The sequence below is a fragment of the Melopsittacus undulatus genome, chromosome 4 (genome assembly GCF_012275295.1).
Source record: "Melopsittacus undulatus isolate bMelUnd1 chromosome 4, bMelUnd1.mat.Z, whole genome shotgun sequence".
Classification (NCBI taxonomy): Eukaryota; Metazoa; Chordata; class Aves; order Psittaciformes; family Psittaculidae; genus Melopsittacus; species Melopsittacus undulatus.
Window position 1 is genome coordinate 103,216,856 of NC_047530.1, and position 9,756 is coordinate 103,226,611.

Genomic DNA, 9,756 nt, shown 5'->3' on the forward strand with positions numbered 1-9,756 from the left:
TAGTTCAGTAGTAAGTGCTGGTTCACACCTTTACTCAGCTCTTTACACTGAATTACATTGTTTTATACCAAACTCCTAATGAGTAAGGGGTGTGGAAACAATCTCCATTTGGAACAAAGGCATGTTTTCTCTTGTTTCCCCATAGCTACAGAAAGGCAAAGGCAAGCTGAGAGCTGTAGTGTTGGCTGGTAGATAGTGTTGTGCAGTGATTTAGTGGGGCCTCCTTTTGTGTTATGCCCCTCTTATGTTACAGCCACAAAAATACATTCAACGAATGACAGGAAAAAGAGCTGGTTGGAGAAGAAGAATGTGTGGGGAGCACCTTTGTGTTCATTGGCAGCCAAGATGAGCCCTAAGTGATGAATAAATTAATTGATTTGGGAGAGAGGAGGGCTGACCTGCTCTATGAAAGTATTACTGGTAAAGACAGCTGGGAAAAACAAAGAGAGAAACGATGCATACAAAGGCATGTGCACTCATCCCAGTGCAAAGAGAGCTCACTGAAAGAGTGATGCCACCAAGTACCACAGGGATACCACTGGTACCTCAGCATTTCCAGACCAAGTGCTCATTTTTTTTCCCTTATTTGTGAATACATCTTGATTCCAATCATGTCACAGAAACATGACTGATTTTCAGCTAATATCACACTTAAAAAGTGTTGGTGCTTGATATGGACCTGCCTGCAGGGGTGCCTTTAAGTGGATGCCAAAGGGCAGCTTTGTTCTCTACTGCAGTGACCTCTGTTGCTTACAGAAACCTGGTGTGATAAGGTGTGTAGGCAGGACACATACCTGTTCTCTATATGGATATGTACACATTTGTACATAGAATCATAGAATAGTTTGGGTTGAAAAGGACCTTAAGATCATCTAGTTCCAACCCTCCTGGCATGGGCAGGGACACCTCACACTAAACCATGTCGCCCAAGGCTCTGTCCAACCTGGCCTTGAACACTGCCAGGGATGGAGCATTCACAACTTCCCTGGGCAACCCATTCCAGTGCCTCACCACCCTAACAGTGAAGAATTTCTTCCTATGTGTTTGTGTGCAGGTGTATTTACATACATCTATTATAGAATCACAGAATGGTTTGAGTTGGAAGGGACCTTAAGGATCATATATTTCCAGCCCCCCTGTGAGGTAGATTGTGATGTGGGAACAAACTCAATCACTGGCTTTGAGTACAGAGAGTTTTATCTTGCCAGACACAACCAAAATAACTAATGGGTTTAGCAAGCAAAGGATTATTGATACTGAGAGATTTGATTAAGGTGGATTTGACCCAAAGGAGGTATCATCCAGCTTCCAACTGAATAAGGCCAAGTCAGCTACTACAGTAAGAAACTAGACTCACTAAAATCATCATGAGAGCAAACTTACTCCAGTAGTAAATTTGACAAATATGCTTTGTATATCTCTTAAAATCCAGTCTGGACTTTTAAACAATCATTATAAAATTTTATGTAACCAAAGATGAAATCAGCATCAGTAACTCAAAACAAACCAACATAAATATTTACACGCTCTCTTCTGACTCAGCTCCTATTCAAAAGCTTAATTTCCAGACTGCATGTTTCCACAGCCTGTCTGTTCTGCTTTTGAGATAAGAGTGTTTGGGACATGCTTATTTCTCAAGGTGGGAAAGCATCTTCTTTTGTTGTTTCTGTTTCAGTGGTGTTCAAAGGCCCGAGTTCTGCATAAAGACAGAGGGAAACCCCAGTTCTGGAACTACAGAGGCGGAAAATGGAAGAAAAGACATTCCCTTGAAGCTCTTCTCCAAAGCTGCTGTGTGATTCCTTCACTCTGCACCATCTCTCTGAGCACAACAAAAAAGCCATTTCTGACTAAGGAGTCTCCGAGGGACTGGATGCCTGGCTATCACCATACTGGGCTTCTTCCAGTGCTGTAACTGTGTCATTCTGCCAGGACAGCCTCCAGGCCCAAATCCTGAAATCGCAGATCATCTAGTTCAAGAATATGCACCAAGGATGTCACCCTCACCCTTTCCTGCCCAAGGTTTGCCTAAGCTCTTTGAACTTTAGGAAAGGAAAGTACAAACCTTCCTGCGCTGTTCCAAGACTCATCCCTCTGTATAATTAGGAAGATTTTACTAATATTTACACGAGGTGATTTTTTTCTTGCCCTGTTTGCACTGGGCACAGGGAATGGAGATTTCCACTGTCTCCAGAGAAGTCTTCGTTCTAGAAGGTGTTTCTTCTGACTCTTCTTTTGTTTTAGGCCAGATATCCTACATTAGAATCATAGAATACTTAGGGTTAGAAAGGAACTTAAGATCATCTGGTTCCAAACCCCTGCCACTGGCAGGGACACCTCACACTAAACCATGTCACCCAAGGCTCCATCCAACCTGGCCTTGAACACTGCCAGGGATGGAGCATTCACAACCTCCCTGGGCAGCCCATTCCAGTACCTCAGCACCCTAACAGTAAAGAGCTTCCTCCTTATATCCAATCTAAACTTTCCTTGTTTCAGTTTGAACTCATTACCCCTTGTCCTATCACTACAGTCCCTAATGAAGAGTCTATCCCAGCATCCCTGTAGGCCCCCTTCAGATACTGGAAGGCTGCTATGAGGTCTCCACGCAGCCTTCTCTTCTCCAGGCTGAACAGCCCCAACTTTCTCAGCCTGTCTTCATACAGGAGGTGCTCCAGTCCCTGATCATCCTCGTGGCCTCCTCTGGACTTGTTCCAACAGTTCCATGTCCTTTTTATGTTGAGGACACCAGAACTGTGCACAATACTCCAAGTGAGGTCTCATGAGAGCAGAGTAGAGGGGCAGGATCACCTCCTTTGACCTGCTGGTCACGCTGCTTTTGATGCAGCCCAGGATGCGGTTGGCTTTCTGGGCAGTGAGCACACACTGAAGCCAGCTCATGTTCAGTTTCTCATTCTTTCAGCATTTTTCCCAACACTTCCTGTAAATAAGTGGTCATATGCCACAGAACTGCAAGACAACGCCTTGCATTCCCAGTTATGGGTGAACAAAGGAGGTGAGGCAGCTGTGAAGCAACTTCTTGGAACTTCATAAAGAAACATTGCCGGAAAGAGGTGACCTAGAGAAGAAGCTGTGAACTGTACGTGATGGTAGGAGGAGAGCCACCACCATGGAAACTGCAAGTGGCATTGCTGCTGGAGGTGTTGAGCAATGCATGCTGCACCTCTCAGCCATGGAAAAATGCGCCTGTTGGACATAAGTAGGATTTGGGTAGATACAGCACACACAGGATAATTCCACGGTGCTTTAGGAAACTGAGGGGTTACTTCTGTACTTCCCTAAACAGTTCCTGATGTGTTAGCTCATAACTGGTCATTATGTCAGCTTGTACAGTAATAAATGCAGATTAATGTGACATATTGGCTGATTCATAGCACTGACAGAGGTACAATATGGAAATGACTTTGGTACAGCAGATTGTGGGAGGGTGTCTGCCTACATGCAATTAACAAATGTGTTAACACTTCGCAACACATTGTATTCTGTTAATACCTGGCTTTCTCTGACACAGCCCCTCCTTGCCCTCTACAGACTGCCTGTAACTTCCCAATAACCTGCAGCTGAACCACCAAACAGCTCTTTTTAAAGTGCTACCCTGAAAACCCAAGATCAACCTCCCTCTGTCACATTTGTCCCCATGTGAAAATGTCACCTTTCTACAAATGAGCAAATTCTGCTAAAGCTGTGGGCTGCTTCTAGAAGCAACAGCCAAGGGAGATGCCTACATCCATGTATTACCCAGTGCTCATGTTTAGTCCTGGAAGACCTGAAGGGAATGTCTTTAAACCCATGCTGTCTGAGGGGTAGCTGGTAATGTTTTAGATCACCTACAGGCATTTTAAATGTGTCCTGTTAGCACACACTCTTAAAGAAATAAGTGATGTTGCAGCTTCTCATTGCAGCATGCTCTATGGCATCAGAATCTTTTCTTAGCCAGTCTTGGGCTGTGATGGTTCCTGACACAGATGATTACACTGACATGAGCTGAAATTCACTGAATCCACAGACCAGTGAATCTATGTAATAACAGAGCTGGAAGAAGGCTACAGATCCTGAATCCTTGCACTGCTGACCCCAAAGTAACCTGCTTAGGAGCAAGGGCAATTGCTGGCTGCAACACACACCACTTGGAATTGCTCAGCATCTGCAGGCTGGGTATATGAGAGACAAAACCCAACTGACTGCAATGCGGACTACATGATTTGCTCACAATTAACATGCTCCTCGCTAACTCCTTTAGCTCCTGTTACTGAATACAGCCAGTGCCTTAGGTTGTTTCCCTGACTGTTAATTCATGACACATTCCTGTGCTGCAGTCACTCATTACTGATGCTGATTTCCCCCTGCCTGAATTCCCAGATATGAATCATGTTCTCTCTACCACTTTAACACCCTTCTCCAGCAGGGAAGTTCCAACACTTTCTCTCTGTTTCTGGACAGAGTGAAAGTGATGGTAAGAGAAGTCTCCAGATTGGTGTGAAGTCATTGAAGTTAAGAAGAATAAAAAGCTCATTGTACAGGAGGCACAAACCAGATGACACAACCCCAGCACTTCCTCTCGAGGGCCACACTACCAAGAACGGGGCTTGGAGTCATATACTAATCAAGAGAGCACAGGTCCAGCTGCAGAACAACGACTCCAGCCAGCAAAGGTTATCTGTGCTGTGTCCATGTCTATTCCAAAATGAGCCAGAGACATGCTCTGTGTAGCGCAGTGTCTGGATGCAATGAGTCCCTCCAGCCTGGGGTACCCAACCAGATGTGCTTCATGGCTGGACTTCCAACAAGTGGAATCAATAGAGGAGTAGCTGCAACGAAGGAGAGCGATGTCACCTTGCACACCACATCAGTGGTGAGCTGGGGACACTTAGTCTGTGTTTTCCCCCATATTTTCTGGTGACCTCTGAAGTTTCCTTGCACACACTCAGTAAAATTCAGGAAGTGATTTCAGACACACACACTCATCACACTCTCTTCTATCAATGCATGCAATCTCCAGCATCGCATTCAACACTGTGAATTGCTTTCTCTTTCAGAACATCTGCTGGTAACATCTCCATCAGACCTGTATGCAGGGGGCTGTAGCCCCATGATATGGAGGGATACTGACGTGCCCATTTGGAGCCTTCCTGAATGTCCTGCAGGAATGTGTCTCACCCTGTCACCCACAAGAGAACATTAGGTGATGTTCCCACTTCCCCTGCAGGGAACTGGCTCATCCTGAATTGGTGCTGCTTATGGAGGGCTGCACTGAGCATGGGCTCTGGAAATCTTATTCAGTATTTCAGGTCCCATTAGCAGACATACTAATACTTACAAGAGAACTTCCTCAGTGCTCACCTTGGCAGTGCAAAATAGTGTACTGAAACCTCAGCAGAAAGTCTTAACCACAGGACTGTCTACCTTCAGGTCTGGGGAGCTGACAGCATGACCAGAGCTGTGCTGAGGGATGCTTTGGTTTGTTTGCCACGGATCAACAGTAGAGGGTGCAGAAGTAAAGCAGTCGCTGGGGATGCTGAGACCACGGCCACCAGTAGTGCTCATCTGTTTTAGACTGCTGAATGACTGCAGTTACCATCATCCAAGTGCTGATCCAGAGCCCTAGCTGCAGGCTGCCAGTCCAGGGGTCTCTGCCTCTGACAACAAGACAAGCAAACCCTCTGCATGAGCCCATTTTGGTTTAGTTCTTCCCTCATGGCAAGGAAATGGGGTTAGCCAAGCTGATTAAAGAAAATAAGAAGCAAGACCAAAGCCCAGCAAGCAGATCCTAGGTAGCCAGCAAGCAGATGAGCAGCCCACAAGCCAGCTCCACCTCTGGTCCTGCCACTTCCAGCAACAGAGGCCATCAACACTGATCGTGCCAGACAAACTGCTGCTGCATAATAGCTTTAAGCACACATAATCCCAGGCAGTGCTGTAGATAATTACACAGTTTGTAATTGTAGGCTGAAAATCTGAAGCAGCTGCTGCCATGAACACCAAGGATGCTGCTGCCTCTTTTAGCAGCATTAAAGTTGGATCAGCCAAATAGCTAGAGATGGAGACAAGCTCGCTGGGAGCCCTGTTGTGTTGTAGCTTTGCTGTAATACAGCATTTACCTGGAAACACGATGACGTGGTGCAGGCCCATCTTCAATGAACCTGAGACCTGGAGAAACAGCACATACACACAAAACCACCTAAAACACAAACCCCTCCCTAAAATCCAAAACCCCAAGGCAAATGTGCTTGTGCTCCTCTTTCTATGAATAGAGGTGAATTTTGGCAGCACAATGTTTCTGAGAAATCCCCAGTAGTAGAAAGGTAACTTGGGGCAGAATAGACAGGAAGGAAAAGTGAGTCATGAGGAACAGCTGTAAGCAGCAAGAGAGACTGGGGGTACGAAAGAATCAAGTCAAAGATGGTAAAACCGGAATCCTTTGCTGTAAATATGGTTTTGGTGAGTCAAAAAAAATACCCCAAAACATTAGCTTAAGGTTATTTTCCAGCACCAGACAAGCACCAGTAAGTAGCACAGGGGAATGAGCTGTGCTGTGGCTGACCATGAAGGTGCTGGATCAAAACCAGGCTCCTGCTGTGCTGCCGAGCTCAATTCCTCATTCTGTCGCTGGGTAGCAGCACGAAGAGCTGAATTTCAGCTCTGCCTCCCTTGCGCAGGCAATAGACACGACCAAGAGCGGGGCAGGGAGCCAAGCAACCACCACAGCTTCAGTAAGGAGTGAAATCCAACCTGTCTTTCTCTGATTGAGGAAGCCCTGCTGGGATAAATGCCTCAATCCATCTCTTCTCTAAAAGAGGAGCTGAAAAGTGGGTTAGATGTTGCTGCTGGCAGCGCTGCTTTTGGGAGAGCTCTGCTTGGAGCTGACAGACGACTGGAGGGATCAGGAGAAATAAATCCTGTTTCTTACAACAGTTCACTGCAATCACTGTCTGTACACGGAAGAAGGTGATGGGCAGCTGGGAGGGGTGGGCAGCAGCAGAGTCAGGACACGGAGAACCTCACAGCCAGCTCTGGTGCTGAAGAACTCAGCTCCAAAGTCACCCTTTTGCCTTCGTGTCCTCATGTCACCTTTACCTCGGATGCCCTGTTGGTATCTTCTTCCCTGAGACAGTGAACCTTTCCCTCTTCCATCTTTAACAACCAATACAACATACAGAAGGGAAGGAGAATAAAGTTAAATTCAAACGCCAAATGGGAAAGCTTAGAGGCTTTAAAAACTGTTTGGTTTATGTAAGTACCCATTGGAAACTGGCACAAATAAGTCACTATCTGCTCTGAGATACCAGCGCAGATGTGACAGAGTGGAAAAGCTTCTTCCCTGCCAAAGCATTTGCTGGAGGTTTGATAACAAGGTGCCGTTGTACAGCAGTGGGTAAAGGTTCAGAGCAGAGGGGAAACAGAGGCGGCATCCAGGCGGGGCAGGGCTCTGCTCTGTGGCTGCAGCTCTGCCGAGCTCCTATGGGTTTCATTGATCCCTCTCCTATTTCTCCATACATACAGTTTGGTTTATACAAATCGAGTGTTCTACAAACACAGGTGAGTTGCAATGGTGGCTGGTGAATAGAATTTCACATTGCATCATCCCATTGTAAATCCTAGACATGAAGCAGCCTGGTCTCACCCCACAAGGTATGCTCTTGTTCTGATTCTGAAATGAATCTCCACTATTGATTCCACTTGCTGAAATTCATGCTGTAGCTAAGAGAGGATGGGAAAGTTCAGGTTGCATTCTCTCTCTCCCTGCTTTTTGTCCCCTACCAAAAAAACTCACCAGACACAGAAAATACAGCAAGGCATTGAAAAAGGTGCAAAATACTGCATCTTCACCCTGACACGGTAACAGGTTTCCTGTGTAATCCCCTTAAACAGTTGTCAAATTCAAAACACAGGCTCAGTAAAAATCAAACTCTGAGTGCTTGAATGGTGCATCTGAAATCACATGCTCTTAAACTAGAAAGGCAGTTTATCTCAGCAGCCTTATGAAGCATGTAGTAGGTGAGTTTGATGAAATCAGAGAAATGCTTTAACCATCCCCATGATATCTCAGCTCCTTTCTCCACTCCAAGCTACTGCCAATCCTTATTTCACATCATGGTTTAAAACGATGCCCAACACCTTGAAGATCCCCTTGCAGAAGCCTCCTCAGGGGTGACCATAGGCCGTGGCTGCAGGAAGCTGCTTTCATTTACTGCAGCCAGCCTGAAACCCATTGCCTGAATCAGCACAGCTTTCCTCCTCTCCCCATTCCCCCCCTCCCCCTTTCAACTGGGGCTGCTTTTAGCTCATTTATCTGCCTGTTGGGGTGATATGTAATCAGAGCAGGAGCCCTGATGGGAAATACAAAGTGATTCTTTGGAGTGGTTGGCTTTGAAAACTGTTCTGTGCACTGATCAAGCGAGTGTTACAGCTGCCCCTTTTGTTTGCTTTGCCTTCTGCCCCGAGTCTGTCAGCACCAGACAAACTGGAAGAGCTTCTGGGATGTTCAGAGGCCCATCCTGCTTTAGTAAAACCTGGTATTATTTCTCAGTATGTGACTCTCATTTGATGTGACGGTAAGGACACAGACTGACTCTTGACCCCGCTGTCCAAAGGCCTCTGGTCTAGTCAGCTTTCAAGGCCAGGCTGGATGTGGTTCTGGGCCATCTGATCTATCTCAAAACATCTCTGCTCATTGCAAGGGGATTGGACCAGATGACCTCTGAAGGTCCCTTCCAACCCTATCCTGATTCCCTGAACAGAGACCACTAATTCCTGTCCATTGACTTTAACAAAAAAGGTACTTTTGCTGTAGTTAGAGCCACTCTGGTGAATCAAAGTCACAAATGCTTCACCCACACAGCTATAGTGGCAACAGTGCCAAAGTCTGAAAAAATATTCACTCCTTAGGAAAAGTGGAGCCACTCTCCAAGTCCCAATTAATTACACCTGAGCAGTAATGCTGAAATCAGATTCATCCATGTGGAGCATCCTGCTCTTGGGACGCCCACAAAAAGAGGGACATGGACCTGCTTTAGCAAAGAAGATTGTCTGAAGGCTGGAGCAGCTCTGCTCTGGAGTCAGGCTGAGAGCTGGGCTGGTTCAGCCTGGAGAAGACTCCAGGGAGGCCTTAGAGCAGCTCCCAATGCCTAAAGGTGCTACAAGAAACCCAGAGAGGGGCTTTGGGCAAGGACATGAAGTGATAGGACAGCGATACAGAGTGGGTTTGAACTGAAAGAGGGGAGATTTAGATATTGGGAGGAAATTCTTCCCTGTGAGGGTGCTGAGGCGCTGGCACAGGGAGCCCAGAGAAGCTGTGGCTGCCCCATCCCTGGCAGTGCTCAAGGCCAGGTTGGACACAGGAGCTTGGAGCAACCTGCTCTAGTGGAAGGTGTCCCTGCCTATGGCAGGGGGTTGGAACTGGATGAGCTTTAAGGTCTCTTCCAACTTAAGCCATTCTATGGTTCTAAGATCATAGATCTCTGTTCCCTAAAAGGCTTGACCTGCTGTGATCAGAGATACCTCCCTTGGAACAGCCCAGGCAAGTGAACAGGAAAGGTTTTGCTACAGACCTTCCCAAACTCCTTGTTCAGTTAAATGGTTTTCCACATGTTTACGTGTCATCCTAGGCAATCTAAGCAATCTAATCCTGTTACTGATCTTCTTCCTTTATAATAAAGAAAATAAAAATAATAATATCTTCCTGGGTTTGGATTCTGAACAGACTTTTTCCACACAAAGGAGGCCAAGTACCTGGGTAAC